Below are 23,591 nucleotides of genomic sequence, written 5' to 3'. Positions count from 1 at the left end.
CAGAAAAGGATGAAGACTCTTCCCTGCTTCAGATACTCCAGCAGGTCCCCAAAGCCATGTGAGGAGTGAAAAAATTGAAGTATAACCCAAATCAAGAGCTGTGTTTGATGATTCTCCTGGGTCCTTTTCAAGACAGGATATTCTGTGATACTCTGAGTTTAGAAGGACTAAAAATAAGATTTTATTTTATCACCCTTAACTGGCTCTATGATCCCCATCTTGAGATTCATCATAAGCCTCTCTACATCTGTATTTTCCTAGCAATTACCAGCATCCCAGTGTTATCTTTGGGATCACAACCAATGACTCTGATGGATCTTCACACACCAAACAAATTGGTACCAGTATGCTACACTACATTACAAAGGCATACTAACAATGTTTTCTAGTCAGGAAACAGGGTCAAGTAGGTATCCATACAGATAAAACTATGTATTCATGCCTATATTAATCAATTTTTGTCTTGATTACTGAATTTTTTTCTGTTTGACCCAAATTTTCTTTTTTTAATTTCTGCTTTGCAAAGAGCAAGTTCAAATAGGTGATTTTTAGTTATGTACTTCCTTGAATTTCACATGTGCAATTAGGCATTTTCAGAGCAAAACCAAAATTATATCAAACAAATCTGAGCATCACACAAAGTGACTTAATACAGAGCAGTGGAAAGTTATGGAAATTCACAGAGTTAATGGTGAAAGAGACCATATGTCCTCTGACACCTTGACTTGATGGAATGCCTGTCCATAAATGCTTCCTTAATGCATCCCGTTGTGCCTAGGTGTGGGATGACGTATGGTCTGCCTCCGTCCTTTCATGAGCTTTCATCCCTTTCATTTACAAGCTGTGTGTTCTTATATAATGAAGATTTTGCTGTTAATTATTTGAATATTAGAACAGAGCAATTAGGGCTAATTGTTCAAAACCTTTCTTCGATGCAGTTGCAATCCTATGGGTAATATTTGGATATTGGCAACTTTGGGAGTGATTTTGTCAGAACTCTCTGTAAATCAAAATATAACTTTTGTCCTTTCCCTTTTCTGAACACCAAGGTTCAAAGCATTTGCAAAGGTGATTCCTACCCTACAAGCAATTTTAAGCACCCTACTATCTGATATGTTCTGATAACAAGAGTTGTACATTTCTTTATCAGGACAAAAGAATTCCTAGCAGAATTATTTTTATTGTTACAATCACTCCCAGTCAGTTCCACACCCATAACAGCAGGGCCTTAATAGAGCAGAATACACAGGAAGACGTGGTCCCTGACTCAAAATGTTTATGATCTAATTTAAGACAAGACACAACAAGTGAGTATAACAAATGTTCAACACAGGTTCCAAATGTAAACATACGGTAGATAGGAAAATGGCCATAAATTCCTCTATCAAAGATAACACCTCTCAAAGTCTCTCACACAGACTCTGTAACATGAAACATGCCAAGAGAAACAAGTAGGGAGGGGATTGCACATGTTGGTGCTGCTGCTGAGGATTCAAGTGAAAAGTAATGCAAACTTCAAACTTTTTTTTGTGTTATTTAGGAAATGCGCTCAGTCATAGGAAAATAAAATATCCACATGGTTGTGATTCAAACAGTTGGGATTTTTCTAGTGTGGACACTCCTACAGAAATATTTTCTAGCTGTTACTAAAACAATAAATAGAAAACTGTGTGTGTTTGTGGCTGTTCTCTGGTTTTATGTTATCTAACATAGGAATGACATCTGGAGTGTTGGGTTTACGGTTTGTTTATTGCTTTATTGTTTTTGTTTAAAAAGGTGATCTTGTCTCCTTTGGAGCTGGTAGTGACTATGAGCACAGCAGACTGTGGTCCTGTGAGCAGAGCAGGGGAGCTGGATGTATGTGGCATCCAGGGAGGGACAATCCTGAGCTTGCCTGTGTTCAGAGCTGTTTTGGGGCCGTGCTCTGAGTGAGAACCATGGGCAATTCCAGGAGCAGGCAGCTAGGCTCTCTCCATTCCAAGATTTAGCACCCAATACATTCAGTCACTCTACAAACAGGTTCCTCTTCCAGCCATGGCCTCTGAAAATGAACATGACACACGTTACAAACATTTCTAGCTACACCTCGAGTCATTCACTCCAACTCAAAGGTTGCATCCTAAATTGGCCCCAGTAAATGAGAAGGTGCAGGATTTTTGCTCCAGCAGATTATTTGGGCTGTGTGATTTTGTTCAAGTGACCTTCAAAGGTCTTGGAATAGCTGGTTGTTGTGTGACTATCCATCCCTCTCCCCCTTCCCCTTGTCTAGAGAACAATCATAAGCCTCAAAATCAATAATTACAGAGTCAGCTGTACCAACAGGTAATATTCAGACACACAGGTTCAAAATGTAAACATAATATAGGAAGCAAAGCAGCTGTAAATTTATCTCCTGAAGATAACGCCTCTCAAAGTCCCCTTTGCAGACTTAATGAAATAAAACAGACTAAGCACCAAAGGGGCTGCACAGCAATCTCAGGAGCAGGTAGGAAATATCCAGGCTGCGTGGGTTTAGCTCTGCCAACCAGCAGGTTTTCCTTGGACCTTCCCACTTCCAAATTACCCCACATGAGCCCCAGGACATTTCCAGTGAGAGCTCACTTAGCTGAGCCCCAAGGTCCATGGTCTTTGTTGGGCTGGATATTGAGATTACAGATTCTGCAGCTTTTTTACTGCAGGGATTACTTCTGCTCTTGGCTAGGACTAAATTCCCCCTCTGCTGTTTCTCAGGCTCTCTGCTGTGAGGCAATTCTCTGCTCAGCTTCCCTCACCTGCCTCTAGCAGCCTCTGCCACTCCATGTTTCATATATAGATATAAAACCCCACTGTGCAAAATACTCTATTCACCCAGGCACTTGCATGCTATTTGTTATTGATAAATATCAATATTATCATCATTAGCAGAGCAGAAAAATTACCATTATTATCTACTTAACTGGCTGCACATACAAAGGGATTTGGTTTGTTGATTTGGGTTTGTTTTGTTGTTGTTTTTTTTCTTGCTTTAAACTCTATTATGGAAAGACTGTGAAGGAAATAAGGGAAAAAAGGAGAGACCTACCATATGAAAAACTACATTCAGTATCTATAAAAAGATTAAAATCACATATGGAAAAAGTAGCTTCCACAAGAGGGAATTAATGAACAAGCACAGTGGCCCAAGTATTGCCCTTAGGTGAAGTCAATGAAAAAAAGTAAGTGTGTATTTTTGGCCCATTATATCCTTTCTTACAATGTTTTCTTAATATAAATCCAAATCTAGGGACCTGATCAACTCCAAAGTTTCTCAAGTTTTCTCTTGAGCAATATGAAATCTTATGGAAAATGATTTCTAATATCACAGAAAACAGAACACGTTCAGTACAACTGGGAACACACTTATTTCACACAAATGAAAGAAATAATCCCGCTCATTCTAATTGGAGAATATTTTTCTGGGGCAGTGATTTTGTCAGCTGTAAAAATGATTAATGCTGCAATTCAGCAGGATACTTAAGCACATGTTCAGTCAATTCCTATTCAGCAAAGCATTTAAGTACTTAACTTTACTCACATGCTCAGGAATTTCAGTGTGTGCTCATGGGCTGGATACTGGCGTGGGGAGCATCAAATGACACAGTGGCACTGAGGAGGATTCCAGCCACTGCCCAGCAGACCTGGGGTACAACACACTGACCTTCCTCTTGCCATGGGCTGCTCTCAGTGCTCTGTTAAACGAGTTTTGAATAGGAAATGGAGCCTAAGGCAATATTTTTGTTATAATCCTAATAAATACATGGCATTTCCAACACCAGTGGCCACAGACCCAGCCCAGTCCCGCTGCTCAGGGAATATTTTCATGCTCTGCCCCAAAACAGCTTCAATGTGGACACAGAGGCAACCACACTGCACCTCCTGAACTCCCCCAGGACAGCTCAGCTCCCCACTTGCACACTCCCATCTCCTCTCCCCTCCTGGGAGCTGCTGAGGTGGAAGCAGCCCTGGTTGGAGTCCCAGCAGGCAGGATGTGTCCTGGAGAGAGCAGAGCGGGTCACACGCACTGCAAGCACAGGCACGAGGAAACACGCTTCCCTCTCTTGCTCGGGGACAAGTGCAGACACATGCCTGTGGCTGCAATGACAATATGATGTAAAACAACAGGATTTGTGCATGCCCTGTGGGAAAACACTATTTGAGGAGAGCACAGGGAGCAGGGAGAGCAGTAGAGCTGCTTCTGGCTCTGGAGGAGAGGAATATCCCCGCTAGTGGTGAAGAAAACAGGGGGCAGAAAGAAGTATGGCCAAGCACATCATTAGGCAAAAAATCCCTCTGATCCATCCATAGAAGGCTTGAGCAGGGAAAAATCTACTACTTGCCAAACTGTTTGGTGGTAGTTACCATCTTACCCAGATGTTCAGATGATCATAACATTCCCACATCTAACCAGATGGATCCAAATGTTTCACTGTATTTTTTTCCCCCAGTTCCCTTAAACATGGGGGTTCAAAAACAGGTGTCCACAATGTGAAAAAAAGTCTTCAACCTTCAAGAGAAAATCAGTCAATACACAGAGGGCATCTCTGCATGAGGGGTAAAGAATCCTTTTTTTAAAAGAAAGTAGCTTTTATAAAAGCAGAAGAGAAAAGTACATGTGTTTTACCATTGACCACCATAAAAACTTCAGCATGGGAAATCTGGAAGCAGATGATGTTTTGTTACAGGGTGGGGGTTATTTTTCCCCTGTTGTTCAGACATCTGTTGAAATCAGAGCTGGATAAATACTTTCAATTAAAGTTATACAGTCTAAGAATTTCACAACATCTTTATGAATTTTTGAGGAACAATAATTTCAAACAGTACCCAGTTTTTTTCTTAAATTGTGTATATCCACTTGTATAGAATTGGAAGCCATCTAATACCTTCAGACACGTAGGAAAACTGGTCTTTGGTGGTGTATCTAAACATTTATCTGAGCAGAAGTTGTAGAAATCTGTAAATATACAAATATATGTCAAGCCAGCAATCAATAAGCAGCTAGAAGCTCTGGTGGCAAATTTCTTACTATTGAAACCACAGCCATTTAGTGAAGATAAAACAGGACTTCTCCCACATGATGAACTTAGAGTAGCTCACACGTTCTTTAAACGAATGCTTTTGATTTAGAATAAAATTCAGTTTGAGCTTTTTAATAAAAACAACAAAAAAATAGCACCTTTAAGTAACTAACCCACAGAAAATGCAGCATGAAATTTAGTGCAGGGGACTTTTGGCATGAAAAGCTGAGCTACATATTCAGGATGGGTGGCCCAAATACAGATGCACATAGAAATATTTGTCTTTGACATGCCTGATGGAACACCAGGAATGAACAATTTCCCAGTACCTGAGGAAAAAAAAAAAAAGATATGCAAAGGGCCTGGTTTTAAGGGAGCAGCTACAGATTAATAAAGATAAATGTGTCTTTATGACGGAAATTTTATGAAGTACCAAATTCTACCCTACAGATGGTCTCTCATCTAAACCATGAAGAGGCTCAGTTTTCTTTTCTTTCTCCCAACACTGAAAATAAAAATACTATTTCACAAGGGACAAAAGGGGCATAACAATATTTTTTGTTCTGTTCAAACTTTGCAAATAACTTCAGGAAATATTTTTAACTTCAATTGCAAAAAAACATTTCAATAACTTATTTAGAAACCTTATATCATCAAGATATATATCTAAAAATCTATCATGATGATGATCATATAAATCAGAAAACATTTTAAATGTGTAAAATCAGTCTCTCTAGGGCAGTTTTTCATCCTTTCCCTAAGGAAAAAAATGTAATTTGGCACAAAAAAAATTCCTAAATATTTGCTAAAGTCAATCATTAAGCAGGAAAAAAAATGAAGTTTTATTAAACAGAGTAAGAATAAATAAAACAGGAAAAGACAGACATCTGAGGTATTTCAGATGGGATGAGATGATCAGGGAAGCAAGTACAAGCTTTTGGGTATGAGAAAGCAGTAAATGAGAGAGATGGGAAGGAGGTGTGTGGGACAAGAGTGGAGGGGATGGAGTATGATTTCCTGCAGGGGATGTGGATAAAACACAACAGAACTTCTTTGTTTCGATTTTATTTTAAAACCACCATCCTGTCTGGGTCACAAGTTAGCACACCCTTACAACTCAAACTGGCTCTGCAAGTTTTTCACTCCTTTCGATTGTGTTACTGTGTTGTACTTTAAAACCTGTTTTTCCTGTGGTCAACAAAAAGTCAATGAAAAAGAACAATACAGCTCCAAGTGCATTTTTGGCCTACAGTTGATAACATTGCTTGAATATATTTGCACAAAATTATTTCTAGTGTTGTTCTATGGTCATACTCAGATTCAAGTTAGTGATGGGAAACTGCATCATTAAGAGGACTACTAGCAGTACTCTAGTTGCAGCATTATTATTATTATTATTATTATTATTATTATTATTATTATTATCATCATTATTATTATTATTATCATCATCATCATCATCATCATCATTATTATTATTATTATTTTCCTAATTTTAATTTGGATTAATTTGGTTCCTTTTGGAAATCACGTCAGGTCAATTTTAAGTGCATCCAGAAACTATTTTACCCACAGATACCTGTCTGTAGTCACATAGGCAAGAGGATTGTTAAAAACAGATTTCAGCAGCAGAACAACTCCTATCAGAGATTCAGGCTGAATTAATTTTCATTTTCATGATGTTGACTGTACTTACAGCTAACTAATTTCTTAAGAAGACCAATAATTCTTCTTGTCCCGTTCCATCCTGCAGGTTGACCCAGGTGAACCAGCTTGAGGAGTTTGCACAGATTGTTTGCAGAAGTGTTTGTTTAATAGACTGATTAATATAGACAGGAACTTTCCAGAGTCCACAAAAACACGTAAGTCTATAGTAAATTCCATTAAAACTTGAGAAACTTTTCTCCTCCCCTTATCCTGGCTACCCCTGTGTGTACATCATCCATTTCCTTCTTGCCCAGTGCTGGCAGTGCCTTCCACACCCTCTCTGCCTCTGCACCTTGTGACTGTGCCAAAGTTACAGGGCCTCATACAACACTTCTATTTTTAGCACTTAACTGCTCATTCTCATCGCATTTTCTGAGCAAGATAACATGTTTTTCTGGAGTTTTCACATTTGTTATTATTTCCAAGCTGATGAGCCTGGCTGGCATTGGTGGAATCACCTGTGGGTAGCATGGACTGTAATTTTTGGCATTTGCTGTAACTGAGCAGTTATTTACAGATATTTTTTCCATTATGAGCTAGCTGAGAGTACACCTGCAGCATTAGCAGATATATGGTTTACTTGCTGTGCCAGTTACAGGAGGTAGCAGTTACACAGCAAAACACAGCGGGTTCAGCTCCTCTGTACTTATTTCCCACTTATTTTCCACCAGTCCCAACTGGTGTAGTGCCCCTCTCATATTTAATATTCCTACAATGAATTCTTTTGCAGTAAGTTACCCTTAAAAAGCCACTGTCAAGGATCATTATCCTACCTCTCTATATTTATATACACATCGAGAACCAAATAGAAAAATTTAGGTTTTTGTGTGAATTCTCAGTATATAAGGCCTGTTTGAAATACCAGACTGACCCTAAGGGGTCCCCAAGGAGCTTCCCAAAAATTCCCATGAGAGTCCCACCATGGCAGAGTGCCTCCAGCATGGGCAGGTCCAGCACCTCAGTGGTGGGAGCAGAGAGGAGGCTCTTTCTTTTCTTTTCATCTTTTTCATGGGCTTGTTCACATCCAGCCCAGTGCACAAACAAAGCTGACTGATGCATGAACCCACTCCTATCCCCAGACTTAGGATCAGGCCACAGAGCCCTGTAGGATTCTGCCCTCTGAGAGAATTGGTTTGCTCAATAATATTTGAATTTCTCCTTTCCCCACTCCAAAGTCTGAAGGGCCCTGTAGCCCTCCTGAATGCTATTCCTCCTTCCTACACATTAAAACTCAGGAGCCACCTCTCCTCCCTGCCCCCTCAGCTGTCACCATCCAAAACAATCTCCTGGAGGATAAATTCTTCAGCCATAGTAGACTTTCAAAAGGCCATGAAGATAAAACTTTGTAAAGAAGGAAGGAAAACCAACAATGGGGCACTGCCCTATCTAGGTTAAATACATATTTTGGTATATATACTATTTACGCAATCGAGCCTAATGGCTTCTTCAAAAGCCATTAAGGTGTATTAAGTAAATACATAATTTGGTACAGGAGCTAATTTTGAAAGCACATTATTCTGTTTACAATACATTCTTTCAGGTCTGAAATCTACTCTTCTGAAGTGCCTGAAGAGTGACTCACAAATGGATCCTTAATCCACAGCAAGGAAATCACCTCCTAAAACCAGACTGGCTGTCTTAAAGTTTACATAGATGGTTGGAAAGAGAAAAGAATCCATATGAAATATTAACCAGCTGAGTGCTCTCCAGTGGGCTGAGTCCATGGGATAAAACACACCACCAGTGATACTCTATCCACCTAATTCACAACATGCCATCTGAAATACCACGGCATGTGAGATCCACATGTGAGGGCACACACTCAGCTACGGCAGGAGAAGGGTTAGAGGAGCTCTGCCTTTCACTGTGAAGTAAAATAAATGAAATGAAAAGTGATGTTTCAGGAAAGATCTATTTTGTGTAGCACAGTACGTGAATTGATGTAATAAATGGCAACAGTAATCCCTTTTTTAGAGATTCATCCAAGCTAAGACTGCAGATCCAAATGCTCAGACTTTCCAAAAGTTTGGTTCTGGGTTTGAATTTTTCAGTTTAAGTCACCTGTAACAGTAGCAAACATGATGTTTGTCTCTTATATAGGAGATTGTGTGCCAATGTTGAGACCTCCATGAACCTCCTAAGTATTTTTGAAGGGAAGACACAAATATCCTTTCTTTTTACGGTGTGCATTCTGCAGCAGGAATTCTCATTTTATGATTACAAATGCACAGCTTGGCCCAATCCCCAGCTGTGCCTAACGATTTAAATGTCAAATCAAAATAAGGATAATCCATAGGCATTTTCTGAGGAAGGCTGTGGACTTCCACTGCTGGCAGCACACATGGAAGTAGATTGTAGACTGAAGAATGACTAGCTAATTTTTGTATGTAGTTTATGACTGAGGGGAGCAGAATTTGGTTTTGAAATTCATGATGTGGTCTAAGAGATATAAAACTTTAACCCAATCTGTCTGAGCACAAGTTTGGGAGGCAGAAAGTTCTTTGCTCCAAAGCCAATTATCCATAAATATTGACCTGTGCTCTTATCCAGAGGACTCTGGCTATTTATCCTAAATCCAAATCACATGGGAAACTGTATTAGAGGGTCTGTGGACCAAATTATCTCAATTTTGCCCTAATACCTTGTTGCAGGGCATTCCTCAGAAAGGCCTTGCTGGTTAAAACAGTGTATTAAATCAGATGTGATTAAACTCAATATAAATGATAGATACTAATAAAACAGATTTCTTTGTCCGAAAAACAGGAGAAATTTAAGACAAGGAATGGGGTAGGAGGACTAGACTGAAGGAATAGTGTTAAGAAAATGAAGCCATAAAATCTTTGTCAAGCATTGCTCAACTCTTCAAACCATATGGAGCATGACTGCTGGGCTTCATATAATGCCCCAAATGTTTTTCATTTTCTATTCCACCGTTCACAGCAAAGGCACAGTGCTGTAATCCCGTCCTTCCGTTAACTACCAATTGTTTCTTTTGCCAACCTTTTTGCTTTAAAATATCATTTTTTATGAAGGATAATGTTATATAGTGGAAAACTGTAAAAATTTTATGGATAGCCTTGGTGCTGAGAAAATGCATTCTTTCAACAGTTTTATTATATATATATTTTTTTGTCCATTACACATTTACAGGGTTTTCTCCATTGTATATATGTGTGTTTTATAGTTCATTCTAGACAAAAGGCATTATGTTAACAGTCCTATCATTTAGAACTTTAATTCACTATTATATTTTTACCTTTTCATGGAAAGAATATTATTTTTTTTTTCTTTCTCCTTGGTAGTGCTCGCTGTTGTTAATAAGAGTAATGGGTAATCCTAGAAAGGGTTAGGTGTGAATAACCACTCCGTGGTTCTGTGAGCCACAAGAAGGAGTGTGTAGATCCAGCTCCCAGCACATCAGAGGGGATGATTTAGTTGCAATATAAGGCTGGCTTACACGTTGTGTGCCCTCAGTCAAATGTTAACCAGTTCCCCAATTTCTGTGCTTCCCCATGTCCTTTCAAGCATCTGTTAACCAGCTCTAGCTCTCCTGACATCCATCCACAGGTAAATCAGGAAGAAACGTGCTCGTAACAAAGGAATGAAATACATTTGCTTCAGCTTTAAGAGATTCCTATAAACTCTCTTTTGACATTCCTTCCTACTAACCAGCCCAGTCCTCTCTTTTAAAGATTGACATTTCTTTGCTCTACAGCAGGCCTCAAGCCTTTAAATGTCAGCCTGCCCTCCAAAGGTGCAGTTATAATCTCTGCTGGTTCACAACCACCCCACTGCAGCCCTGCCTTTCTTTGAAGCTGAACTCTTAAGGCAGGGCTGAGCCTCTGGTGCTATTTCTCTCCCTTCTGTGCTGTCCTGAGCAGCCCAGTCCCCAGGAGCAAGAGCCCAGGGAGGATTTCACACTGCTATCCACAGCCCAGCCTGGAGACAGCCAGGTTAGCACAGCCAGACCAAAGCCAGAGCAGAAACTGAGACAGCAGAGGGTCAAGGATGCCAATCAGAGAGCATGACCTCCTGAAAACCTCCTGTTATCCCAGTTCTTCAGCCAAGTGGTTTTGAAACTTTTACAGTGATTAATGGGATCTAATTTGAGAAGAAATTTAAGAGCAAGGGTTTTTTTTATGCTATGGATTTTGATAGGATATGGTCCTTACACTTTCAAGCAGCTAATCACATTTGCAAGTAATTAAATACTGCAACTTGTCTTCCTTCTTTTTCACTATAAATTGATATTTGCAGCAACCCAGAACAACTGCTATAGTTATAAGGTTGGGAGATATTTTTAGCTCCATTGTTCATTGTCTTTCATATACAACATTTTATGGGCAGTCCCTGAGCATCTTCTTTCCTCCCCTAGCAGAAAGGGGTTTCAGGAAGGTTCTACCACAACTAGAATAAGTTGGACTCAAACTCAGAGGTGGAAGGGAAACACAAATCAGATTTCCTACCTAGAGGTGGCTAGATCATCAAAAAAAAAAAAAAAAAATTTAAGTAAAAGTAGCAGTACATTTGCAAAAATAAAAATCTAAGTTTCCACTCACACAAAAATTACTTGCAGTGCTCAAGTCAGACTCTAGTTCTGTGTTTACATCAGTGAAGTAACAGGAGTTATTAATTGTGAATACCTAAAGCAAAGTGTTCTCAAATAACCTGCAGGCCAGATCAGAAATTATTTAACTAATAATATGAAATGATAAACAGAACCAAAAAAAAAAAAAAAAAAAAAAGATCAGCAAATTATTTGCAGACCATTCATAAACAGGAGAAAGAGATTAAATATCAGATAAACAATTAAAAAAGTCATTATGGATTTTTTCATTCAGCCTATGTGTGAACACGTGACCAGAGAAAACCAGCTATATCCATTCCCTGGATTTTTGCTTTAAATGAGCATGCTCAGTACAGGCTATTGTTTAGTTGGATTACAGAAGCATTTTATAAGAAGGGCTTCCCCATTTATCACTCAAAAAAAATTAGAATTAAAAAAAAAAAAAATAGAAAAAGTGAGGACAACGACCCTTCTGGAGTCTGAGTATACATATGTTCAAAGTAACTCTGCTGCATAAGCCAACAGAAAATTGGCCCCCAAAATGACTTATAAAGGGATTTTGTAAGACATGAACAGAACAGCATGGGCTCTGGCTAGGCAAAGTATTCAGAGTTGTAATAGAAAACATTTATTTGGCTACAGCTAAACATCCCAACACATGTTAGCATTTGCTGCCAATATGCTTCCTAATTAAGAACAACATAAAATCATAGGAAATCCTGTATCCCTGTCTTCATGCACTTTCCTTGTATCTTCGGTGTCCTGGCTCTGTTTCTCAAGTAGAGCCTGCACAAGAGAAAGGTTAATTCAAAAGTAATGTTTTGCCAGCCATTAACTGTGTTGTCATTAACAAGATTAATGTACATTCCACTATGCATCACCAAGTGCATTCCCCCTCCCGCCCCCACCCACCCCTTAAACAACTGCTCCTATTAAAACCTAATGAGCAGAGCACAATTTAAAGAATAGCACCATTTCTGTTGGGCAAAGTGTTGTCTGTAAACCATATAAACCTGCAGGATTATTACAGATCTAATTGAAGGGCAGCCAAAAAAAAATCTGTTCTCTCTTGGACTATGAAGTCCTGGCCATGTTTATATATTTTATCACAATGAACAGATTTCAAGACGAAGGACAGACTAGTATCTGTTTTTCTTCCTAGCCCCCTCTTCCTTCAATCTCTACTCTTTCTTCATCTGAAACCATTCAGAGACTCCTGCTGTGCACAGTCCCACACCCAGGTTACCTCCAACTCATCATCCAGTGATTACTGCACAGATAAACAGTTGACTGGATCCTTCCAAACAATCATGAGATACATTTTTTTATAAACTGCTCTTAGAGGGCTCTAATTCATCAGCATGGATGGAGACTGGACTCTCTCATCTGGCCAAATTCGCTCTGTTTTTCCCAGAGGAAGCAGCAAACAAATTGCTGGACAATTATACATAATGCTCCTCCTTAATTTTCATATTGAAAGGGCCACCAGTTTGGAGATCAAAAGATCAGCCATGAGATGCTTCCAATTTTTCATCAGAATCTTGAGAGTTCTCAGAATTATTTCTTTTATTTCCAGAAAATCCATACTCTCTGCCTTGCTCTTTTCCTGCTTGGTTGCTTTACATTTCTGTTCCCTCCACAACCTCTTTTTTTTTTTAAATCTATTTATTGCATGTTTTTCTTGGCTCATTCTCACTTTCCATTTTTCATTATTAGTTCTTTATGATCTTCTGTTTCCTTTTTTTTTTTTTTTTTTCTCTGTCATGGCTGCTCTCCCAGTTGTTCTCCTTTGGGGCCCTGAGTTTCCCTTAGCTAATGAAACTAGAGCTGCCTACCTCCCTTGCTTTTGCAATCCAGCTGTTTCCTTTTTAAAATATAAACTCATCTTTATTCAGTGAAGTTCCTGTGCAGGGTCTGATCCTTTAAGAGGAGATTGCATTTTGTGAGACAGCAAGTGGGAGGGGAAAAAATAAACTTTGCTGGAGGAAAAGCCCTTCGGGTAGAAATCCAACCAGCTTGCTCTTGGAAGGCAGAGCCTTCTCCAGTAAAACTGGGTCATTATTTTACTTTGGCACCTGGACATTGCAAAAGTCTCCTCGTCAGTCTCCCCTCCCTTTTCCTCCTGAAACCTCCCACCTTGAAAGCTTAACGTTTCCTGGCCCCTGTGAGAGTGTAGTCCAACTAACACCACAAACCTGGATTTTATATGATTAGTCAGTGAAAACTTGCCAACTTTAGGTGCTGCCTGCCAAGTCAAGTCAATTTACTGTGATGCTTTGACTGTGCAAGTAGGCCTTAATCCCCCTTTAATCTCCAGTGTACCCTTGACATCATGGAAATTACTTACAAAGCTAATGTCATCAGATGATCCATGTTAGCTATTTCAGTGAATGTTCTTCTGCACAATAGAGCAAGTTTACCTTGCAAGACACAGGCCCCAAAATATTTTCGTTTAATAAGCCCAGCAGATATCATCTTACAAATGGGGAATGAAAACTCCTTCTTCTGCACTGTAACTCCCCAAGCCTCATGTGACTTGGAATTTACATGTTAGCCAAGCATCAGGTCAGTGTATTTTATTTCATGTCTGATTGATTGGATAAAGAGATTTGCATAGTAGCCACAACATCCATGAGTTATTAGGAAGGCAAGTTTTCCTTTTTCAACCCTGCAAGGCCCCTCTTGTGCTGAAAACATTTGTCCAACATAAAAATTTTTAAAAGAATCATTTTTGAAAGCGTGTTCAGCCATCAAGAACATAACGGAAATGGAAAAATCAGGCCATGCTGTGCATGTGGCAACCAAGGTGAAAATCAGCATGTCTGACAGCAAGGAGCCAACTCTGGTGTTATTTATTGACTTAATAATAAGGAATTCCATTTATATAGTCACCTTTATCTCAAAATGACCCATAGTTCCCCGTGTACCCAAAAAAATGATGTGGAACCGATGTAAAGCTGTGGTTTCAGCCATGAGAGGAACAGGACACACAGCCACCTCCTGGACAGCCTGTGTTGAGGCCAGGGTTTAACACAGGAAGTGGGAGGAATGCTATATACCCTCACATCCATAGGATGAGCTCATGATTTGGAGAGGAGCAAGGTCACTGGGGTCAGCTATCTCCTGGAAAAGAAGGAAAGCCTAGAGGGCTCATTTTAAAGGTCTGCAGAGGTGAAGCTTGTCCTTATGTCAGGAGGGCAGTGCTCTGCATAGGCAGTTTGTGATTAAGGACTGACTCATTAGTGTCTTAGAGGGAAGAGGAGCACTTACAAATGCTCCTTCCTGGGTCACTCAAGAGGCTTTTAGGAGTGCCTCATCCCAGCACCAGCCTACCTCTCCCTCATTTAGGTTTGACATTGCCCTTTGAAAGCCAAGGAGATGTCTAACATTCATTTGCTTGGGAACAGGCCCAGATACTTCACTTGTGATACAAGATGAGAAAATAACACACAGCAGAACCTCTGAGACCAGACAGACCCTGAGGAAAAAATTTAAAAAATAAAAATTAAAAAATAAATTAAAAAAAAAAAAAGTATATATGCATCTATCAAAATGAGAGTGCAAAAGATTATACGTGCTCTGTATCTGTGTGCAAAACTCCTTCTTCGATTGCAAAGTGCAAAATTGGATGTGCAGGACCAGTATTTATGTAGGCTCTTGGCGAATTTGAGAATAAAACACCAGTTTTCCTTCAACATATGTCTCCAGTCAACTAAAACTTTGCTCAGGAGGAGATCTCTTTTCTTCCCCAGACGTGTGACCCCTCAGACAACGAACGGTGGCTCCATGTCAAAGGACATTACAACAGTTGAGGGAGAGAGTAAGATACAAATTCAGATTCAGCCTTTACATGGTAAATAGACATCTCCATCGATGGTGCTAATCTGTGTCTGTGAGAGAAAGGGAAAGTAAAAATTAATCTGGGCAACAAAAACCAAAAGAGTGTTTAATTAGGAAGGTAAAGCACAGCCACCCTGTTTGAGATTTCACTAATACACCGAGCTCACAGCCTCCCAAGCTCTCACAGCAATTTTTAACTAACAGATGCAGTCAAGCTTTCCGTTTTATATTGCCCTCATAACTCATGATACACAATCTTGGGCTGCTTTCAGAAGGTCCAGCTTGCGATTTCATTCCGGAGCTGTGGCGCTGCTCCGCTGCCAGCACCTGTGCCCGACATCTGATCTTAGGGCTGGAGCACATCCTCTCCCCCCTCTTCCCTCTGCGGGACTGCCTATGCCAAGCCAGCTAAGAAGCATTCCAGCAGATTATGAAGTACAACTATCTTGGCCCTCGCTGCTCAGAAGAAACTGGACCTAGGAGGAATTTCACACGCCATTCTCATGGATCTAAAGCAAGCTACAGGGGCAGGCCTGCGCGGCGGTTTCTGCCCATGTGCTCATCCGTGACCACGGGACACGCGGATCCCCAAATGCTATGATTAGGTCAAGGATAATGGCAGGGACAACTGCTGCGTTGAAACATGGGATCAATGAAATGAACACATTCTCAGAAAAGGTGGCAAAGACGTAAATGGGAGTCACTGATGCTTCCAGAGAATGGCTTGGATTACTGGATCCGAACGAGGACGGGTGTACCAAACATGAGGGAGAGAGGAAATGGGGAAACGCATCATGTTGAGTGCTGCCCCAGGAATATTAAGGCCCCCTAAACAAAGGCCATTATCTCTGAGCCAGGCATTTGGATAGAAGGAAGTATGAGCCTAACTCTAAGCTTCCACAACTCTAATCCTCCTGGGACAGTGACAGGAATGAAACAGAAATCCCTCAACGCTGTCTCTCTTTTTATAGATCCCAAAGCATTGCGACAAAGAATGGAAAAGCACTTTGGTGTCACAAAGTGCACAGGAGGGGTCACGACAGATCAAATGATTGAAAAGGAAAATATGAAATTCACTTTCTCCTGAATGTAAAAAACAGCGTAAAAAAAAGAAAGTTCAGCATTCTTTCTCTCAACCAAAGGATCCAAAAGGGCTTCCTTTTAGTCAGGACTTCTTTCCAGAATATTAGAATCCCCACAAAAAATCCTGCAGCTGTTTTCACAGGAATCAGTGGGAATTTCCCATCAGTTTTGAAGGTCAGAGTTCTGACTCCTGGCTGTCAGGCAGGTGAGCTAAATGGGGCTAAGGCCAGTCTCACAAGAGGTATTGAGGCACCTCACTCCTATTGAAGTGCCTAAATATCTTTGTGGATATGGCCTTTAATCTTTGCATGAGCTGTGATCCCAGCAAAGAAATCTGAGTCCTCTAGATGAAATCTTCACTTCTGCCTGATCCAGGGTAATTCCAAGGATTACTACTCAGAATATTGGGAGAATCGACTGTCATGCTGTTTCCAGGCAGACAGCACTTTAAAATACCCAGCTAACACTAGATGCACACCGAGCTCCTGTGTCAAGCTAAAGGGGAGGAATTGCAGTGAAATCCTATTAAACAAGGGCATTACAGTCATTAAGTGAAGCACTGAATGCAATTTTGTGTTGAGGAACAAGAGGAACAAGATAAAACAAGAAACTATCTCATGAGGGAAGGGAGTTCCCTGTCCTCTGAGAGGTAAGCTTTGGGCTTTGGAGACATCTAGAAGCTTCAGAAACAAGACATATAACAACTGACACATGTTATTTTTTAAATTTCTTCAGTGCAAGACTTCATGCTTGGTCTTGTTAGCAGCTCTGATACTTTATGTTCCCTTGTGCCTTCTCATGCCAAGGGAACTGATAGGCTTTATAGTCCTGCAAACAGACAGCATTCCACCTGCATCCACCAAAGCATTTAAAGATTTTATTAATCTGATATCTTAATTGTTTTTGAGATTAGGAAACAGCAGGGCCTTTGTTCCGTCAATCTGAGTGCTCTCTGGAGAAGTGGCAGAGGTTGTTTGATTTTTGTATATTGAGGTTGTTGATAGGACAGGGAAAGGAACATGACTCAGTGCAGGTGATTCATAAGGATCACAGACTAGAAGCCAGCTTCTTCAGAAGCTCATGACATTTCACAGATCAGGAATAAAAATGTTCTACTGGGTTGTCCCTGCACAATAGCTCTGTGGCCACAGAGCTCCTGTTCTACCCATCTATCTGCTGTTGTCTGCCAAAAGTACAAATCATGTTTGCTCACATTTCAGGGCTGTTAAATTAGGAGCAAAGGACTTTTCCTCTTGGATTTTATGCCAAGTGAAGTAGGACATTTAGACTGATTATAGCTTTTTCCAAATGTCAAGGTAGGGTCAGAGAGGGATGAAAATGAGATTACCAGAGGGGACAAGAACACAGAGGGATCAAAAGGAGAGAAAGATATAGTGTTGGAAGGAAAATGGAAAGTGGAAAAATCAGGCTACCAAGTCTCTACCAAATGTCTCCACTGGGCTATTGGGGCAAGAAGACCAGACATTATTGAACAAGACAGTCTGTAGCTGTTGGGTAAGTGGTGTCACCATAAATATCCTGATGCAAGCAATAAAAAGAATGGTAAAAGTGTTACACAACCTGGGCAATACCCCACTCAAATCAGAAAAGAATAGGGTGGAGATAAGGAACTCCAAAGGGAAGATCTGAGCATCTGTAAAGCATTTCATGAGAGATATCTACCAGGAAAGCTTGGATGAACCAGCAATGATTTAGCCTTAGGTATGAAGGGAAGTGAAGAAACAAACTTTCCATATATCACCCAGAGAGACCAAACAGTACGAGATCAGATCTGGCTGCTCTATGGACTCCACCTAATTATGCTGTATGGATTCCACCTAAATGTATCTGCGAATTCCAGGGATGGTTCCTGCTTTTTCCATGCAGGATAGTCCAAGCTAACAGCATTTGGAGTGTCCCTTCCCATGTATGCATGAGTTTTGTTGGTAGAAATGCCCCTCAGCCATTACCCAGCCCCACGAGTTTTACAGCAGAGCAGACACTTTATGGAGTGGCGTAGCCTGCTCACCCTGTTGACTTTCTAGTAGCAATAGATTTTTTTTTTTTCTTTGCTTGAGACGCCTATGAGCTTATTTACAGAGTCAATTAACAAAAGATAACCTCCCATTGTGCAATCATCAATAAATCAATTGTGTTAATACTATCTTGGAATGTCCTCCACTATTTACTTTAATATTGTTGACTGTCGGCACTTAAGAAAGGCAGCACCTTCAAGTTTCGCTTGATTATGGGCAAATGGATTTTGTAGTAGCCATTAATAAATATAAATTGTTTTGGAAAATATTTAAGTTTGTCAAATTTAACCCCTTCCTGAGCATTAACAACTACGCCTTGTTGAACGTGTTTGACAACTACTTCAAGAGAGTCAGTCTCAATCTCTAGGACCATCCTCCTGCCCCCGTGTATTTTGGTGGCTTACCATTCTTACAGCTCCTTCTGACTGTGAATTGTAATTATTGATATAAACATATAAGTTAAGACTTAATTAAACCATCCAGCTCAGTGAAGTGCTTTTCTGTCATTAGGCAGATTCCCACTCCAGGTAGTTTACTTATCCATAGGTGATGTGTTGCTGCATTTACTCACAGTGAGTAGCACTTTACTCCATGAGCAGTGCCACTGCTTTATCTCCACGAGGATGGACGATGCCACATCCATTAATGTTCATCAGCACAGAAGGGTCCTTTAGTCACATTGAATTGTGCCTGCTTCCACAGCAGGATGATTTATATCTACAGGGCTGCTCAGCATGAGCAAGGACAGTGGAATGTTTCCATAAATAGAAAATATATAGGCACAGGAATGGGGCAGGGTCATGTTAAGGAAATCCAATGCCCTCTGCTCATTCTGAAAGGACCTCCACCCAAACCTGCAACAAAAATGGTTTTTTTTGGGGCAGAATACAAAGAGTGGCAAAGGGGTAGTTTAGGTTTTGTTGCAGGCTGTTTGCAATCTCAGGCAGAGAAAAAACATGGGTTTTGGTGGGCACGTATTTCAGGTTTTTCTTTGCACCCCTAACATACTAAGGAAGAGGGTGTTTTCACCATATGACTCCAAGACAGCCTTAAAGAACTTCTGCTTTTACAGAGGACTAATACAGAATCCAGAAAGGTGCTTTAAAAGAGACAGTGAACATGGTTAGTGTAATTCTTATGCCATATTACCTTTGAGGTAAGAAATCAATTATTTCACTTATTCTCCTATTGCTCCACAAGCCAGTAGCCTTGGCAGTAAATTGAATATTATGCTGCCACAGACAACATCTTCCTTGTCAAGCATGTATCTCCATTCTTCTCTTGATGATGATTGGTGACTTTAAAACTCACATGACTTCTAGGTAATAAATGAAAACTGTCGTTGTTCTGTTGGGAATTTTTTTTTCCCCCCTTCCCTCTGCTTTGACCTCATCGTGATGTATTGTCTACTTTAGGGTATTTGGAAAAGTAAGGGAAATACGAGGCAAGGATTTTTAAAGAAAAAACAGACCTCTAATTAGTTGCCTCCAAGAGACCCTGCAATGACCCTGTTTAGACAGACATTAATAGATGGGCCTAACTTCAGACATCATCCATGTCTGAAGTGCTGTTCTGGTCAAAACAGACCCAACAGAGGCTCTTTGCTGCTGCCCAAGTGCTGCCAATCTCATTTCATCTTCACGTCCCTGGCGTGCCCATTGTGTGACAATTGTGTGAATGCACACCCAGCCTGGACATTGAACAGTCTGAAAACCAACCTTACTGAGGGCTCAAAGAGACTCAGCTGCTCTCAGTCAGGTTAACCTGGACAAATATTGGGTGTAGATGTGAATTAAATTGCAAGAGTGTGTAACTAAGACCAGAGCTGCCTTCTATCAGCAGCTTGTGGCTAAATCGATCATGTAACCACTCCTGTAACTATCTGCACACCTCTGCTGCTTAAACATTTGATATTCATCCACTCCTTTTGTCAATCAGGAAGAAAATTTCTTTAAGTGGTTTTGTTCAGAGAATACCTTTGACTCAAACTCCTCACTAGACAGTTCCAGAACTTCAGGAAATTTCAGTTCTTATAACTCAGTATAACTTCAAAACCCAAACTGGATTTCACTGCTCAAATGCTTTTTGAATGGCTCATCTGGGATATAAATCAGAATTAGGTTTCTGGAAGAAAGAAAATATTTTGTGTTTTTAGAGGCCTGTAGTGGAGCTGGAACTGAACCAGCTGACTATGGGGAGGCATGAGCAGAACATGACAGAGGACTGAGAACTTGCTGACAGGGCAGTTTCTTTGAAGAAAGGGGCTGTGAGAGAAAGGGATTGCAGAGCAGGATGAAATGCACCATGTGGAAAAAAGTAATTCTACAGTTTAGCTGTCCTGCAGTTCAGCCATCATCACGTGTAGGTGAAAAATGCAGTCATACCATGCAACATCCTTGGTTAACCTCTTAGATGAAGAAAATAATATACACCAAATGTGGTGCCTTCCTCTGCTTCTATGGCTGCATACCAACATACTGGTTAAAGGAGACACAAACTCTGGAAAAATAAGTTAGAGAAGGGTGTTTCCTGATGGATCATAGCTTTCAGCACAAGAGAAAGTGGTTTGGATATGTTTTGCTCTTAGTTCTGTAGTGGCTGCATTTGACTCTCTGTATTCATTCATTATAAAACCAAATTAAATAAAGAAATTAAGGAAATAATAACCCTAATCAAAAATAAGGGAATATGATGCAGATAAAATGTTTCTTTTAACTATGGAATTAAGAATAGGAGTTAAGAGATATAAAAGGGCATGTAAAATGTGTGTAACTTCCATCATTTAGCATCAGGGAGGCCCAAGCCCATGCCCACTGATTACTCTGGTAGGTTATGTTGTTAATTTTCCTTTCTGGGTGAATCAATCCCAAGGCTTTTGAAAGTCTAAGGCAGCATTGCCCACACATGAGGAAGTCACTGCAGCAGAAACAGCTCCTTTATATCACTAGGAAGTACTTTGAATTATACCATTAGTAAGCGCTTCTGATCATGTATCTCCTCTGCTGCAGTCCTTATGGTATCAAGCACTCCTCTGGCTCTCCAAAAATAAATAACAAAGCAGTGCCTATCCCTGCAGTATGGATTTATGCTCCTGCCTTCTGAGGCCACGCAAAAATAAAGCAGGAAAGTAATAATCACATGGAAATTATTCTTGTGCTTTCTCATATACACACACATCTATACATGTATATAACAAAGTCATGCCCTAACCACTCACCTTGTCAGCATATAGGCATTTAAAATATCTCCCACCTGCACTGCACAGAACACATGGCTGAATAACCTGCTCTCACACTGAGCTGGAGGGAGGAATGAGCGATACATTATAAATAAAATAGTCATGGAAGCAGTCGGTTCTTAATTTCTCCCTATTATCTCTAGATCTGCAACCAGACATTCAGAAGATGATGGGCTGTGTGAGAAAACCCTTTCCCCTTCTACTCACTCACCCAGGTGATCCCCATCCACTTGGGTACAAAATAAGTAATGCAAGCAGAATCTGTATTTAAATAATTGTGGCATAATAGAGGGAGTAAAGGCTAAGAAGGAGCTGTTCTGGTCCATTGGGTAAATATTATGATCTTTATAGTGGAAAATAAATGCCCAGCTATCTATGAAACCAATAGAGCTGTTCCTGTCTATCATATTATACCTTGTGTTTTTAAAAAACAATTTTCAATGGAGTTGCTCTGATCTATAGAGCACATTATATGGTTTGGAAAGACTCTGAATACATATTTATCTGGAAAATTTAAACACCTCCCTATAAATAATAAGCATTGGGGGGGTGGAAACCCTGATTAAATATGTCATTGCTTTGTGCATAAAAGCAGATGAAGAGAGAACACCCCTTCCCACAGGAATATAATATTTGATCCTTGTCTCACAAGCTGTGTTGAGTTAGGTCAGTCTTAGCTGAGATACCTCCAAGGAGGAGGTTTGCTATTGCTTTGGCTATTGCAAAGAGTGGTGCTGACAATTCCAGCCCATGCCCTGTCCTCTGGGTCAGCTCTGGGCTCCTTTTCTGGCCTGAGGATGCTGAGGTGCTCTGAGTTGTTGTCTCTCAACGATGCCTGAAGGAAAAACCTCCCCTGCACAACCATTAACAGCTCATTAAAGTTTCCACGGCACGTTTGGCGAGGCCGGGGTGCCAAAGCCAATGTTCTGAAGAAGTTCCAGCAGAAATAATTAAATTCCCGCTCAGGTCTCCCTGCGGTTCCAATCGGATGCGGGATGGTTCCTCTCGCTCTCCCCTGGTGTGCAGTGTCACTGTGCACCATTAGACAGCTGTTGTGCTTGAACCTGGGGATAGCTCCCTATCAGCGCTGGGCGACGCTAATTCCGTGCAACACTCATCCAACTCACGAGGCTTTTGGTGATTTAATTAAGGTGCTGGTTAAAAACAGTCTCGAGAAAGTATAGGATATTTTTTTCCCCACCCTTTTAGTCATATATAGACATATTTAATAAATAAACCACGTGGTTATCACAACAAAAAGAAGGAACACAGCGTGGATTAATGGCTGCAGCACCACTCGTCCCTATCTCCGGGCTAAGATGGATTTGACCAAGTCCTGCCCCTCAGTCCTTCACACTAATAATGCACATTTTCAAGAATATTTTTCTTTGTTTCCACAGTGCTGTAACTCCAGGTCAAAATGTCAGAAGAGCTTGATATTCTTGCCTTTTTTCAGGTTTTGTCATACCGTTATTTAAACATAGGTTTTTGGATTTAATTTGACAATCTTTATGTAGTTGCTGGCATGGTAATTGAGTCTACTTGTCTTTTTCAGGACACCAGAAGATCTAACTAAGTCAGAATGTCTCAGTTACAGTCCAGATTTCTATTTATTACCTACCTCACCGAGAAAGACAAGGTGAGTTATCATTCAGTACAGAAAACCTGAAAGGCATTTATATGCTTGAAGTACTGTATAACCACCCTGTACAGAAGCACAGGGCTTAAGTAAATGTGTTACAGCACAGACAAACCCCTTTGAAACAATACTATTGAGCCCAAATTGTCTCTGTAACCGAGGGTACAAATCTAGAAAGCTTACCTCCCAGCCAGGACCAAAACAAACCCTTCAGAGATTACTGATACAATGGCTTATGACAGATGGCTCCTCAGCCTTACAACTCACATGCTGTACAATAAATTCAACATAAAGTGACAGTCTCAGCAAGTGTTCAAGGCTGTAAGTAAAAAAAAAAAAAAATAATAAAAGAAACCTAATTTTTACTGAAGTTAGAACTCCAATGAACGAGAAAATGTGAACATATACCTATGTATATATCAAAGCTGCAATCTCTGTAAATGCCATC

The 23,591-nt window shown here is 40.3% G+C and overlaps 1 long non-coding RNA gene across 1 annotated transcript in view; it reads left to right on the top strand.

Annotated features, from left to right (window-relative positions):
- LOC111934017 (uncharacterized) overlaps window positions 1-23,143 on the top strand; it is a 90,063-nt gene extending 66,920 nt beyond the window's left edge. Inside the window, exons 2-3 of the long non-coding RNA XR_002866963.2 lie at window positions 6,787-6,895; window positions 23,060-23,143. This is a non-coding gene — a long non-coding RNA (uncharacterized LOC111934017). The remainder of the gene's footprint in view (window positions 1-6,786; window positions 6,896-23,059) is intronic.
- The last annotated feature ends 448 nt before the right edge of the window (window positions 23,144-23,591 follow it).

Source organism: Cyanistes caeruleus, chromosome 13 (genome assembly GCF_971803275.1).
Source record: "Cyanistes caeruleus chromosome 13, bCyaCae1.hap1.1, whole genome shotgun sequence".
Lineage (NCBI taxonomy): Eukaryota > Metazoa > Chordata > Aves > Passeriformes > Paridae > Cyanistes > Cyanistes caeruleus.
Note: the sequence above shows the minus strand (reverse complement) of the source record. Positions and strands in the feature narration are given on the sequence as shown.